Here is a 1144-nt window from a genome sequence, read left to right as displayed (position 1 = left end):
TGAAAACTATTCTCAAATAACTTTCTCTACTCTAAGAATAATTGAATATTTCTGGAAAATAAATTTTAAATACTCTGCTTGTAATTTAGAGTGAAGAAAACGCCAATCCTTAGAACCTATGTGATAGCAAATTGACTGCTATTTCTTCTGGCTCCAAATCTGGAGACAAAGTTTCACTGAAATTTTATATGAAGTAAGCAACAATATTTACTTTTTAAATAGACTTTATTTTTTGAGCATTTTTAAATTTAGAGGAAAATTTTGTAGGTAGTACAGAAAGTTTCCTTATACCCCTCTTCCTTCAGGATACTGTTTATCTTCTTCTTTTTTTTTAATGCCTACAGCACCCAGTATCCCTAGGTGGTCTCCCATCCAAGTACTAAGCAGGCCAGACTCTGCTTAGCTTCCGAGATCAGATAAGTTTGGGCATGTTCAGGGTGGCATGGCTGTAGACCAGTTTATCTTATTCTTAATGTTTTGCATTAGTGTGGTACATTTTTTCACAATTGGTGAGCTAATATTGATACATTAACATTAACTAAAGTTTATAGTTTACATTAGGGTTCACTATTTGACTTGGACATACTATGAGTTTTGACAAATGTATAATGTCATGTATCCACCATGACAGTATCATACAGAATAATCTTACTGCCCTAAATGTCCTCTGTGCTCTATTTATTCATTCCTCCTTCTTTCCTGGCAACCACTAGTCATTTTACTTTATAGTTTTGCCTTTTCCAGAATGTAATGTAATTGGAATCATAATACCTTTTTAAGACTGGCTTCTTTCAATTAGCAATATATATTTCAATTTCCTCCATATTTTTTTTGTAGCTTGATAGCTCACTTTTTTACATTACTGAGTAATATTCCACTGCATGGATATACTGCAATTTGTTTATTCAGAACGTCCTGTTGGAGTACATCTTGGTTGCTTCCAGTTTTTACAATTATGAATAAAGCTGCTATAAATATTTAGGTGCAGGTTTTTGTGTGGACATAGCTTTTCAACGAATCAGGTAAATACCTAAGAGTGCAATTATTGTATTATATCATTAGCAATGAATGAGAGTTCCTGTTATTCTATAAGGTTTGTGTCTAGCTTAATTTTTTTTTTTTTTTTTTTGCATATCAATGGTCA

General features: G+C 32.3%; 1 pseudogene; it reads right to left on the bottom strand.

Annotated features, from left to right (window-relative positions):
- Positions 1-335: 335 nt before the first annotated feature.
- Positions 336-454, bottom strand: LOC111735117 (annotated as a pseudogene).
- Positions 455-1144: the final 690 nt, after the last annotated feature.

Source organism: Pteropus vampyrus, unplaced genomic scaffold, assembly GCF_000151845.1.
Source record: "Pteropus vampyrus isolate Shadow unplaced genomic scaffold, Pvam_2.0 Scaffold15470, whole genome shotgun sequence".
NCBI lineage: Eukaryota > Metazoa > Chordata > Mammalia > Chiroptera > Pteropodidae > Pteropus > Pteropus vampyrus.
This window is presented reverse-complemented; position numbering and strand designations above follow the sequence as displayed.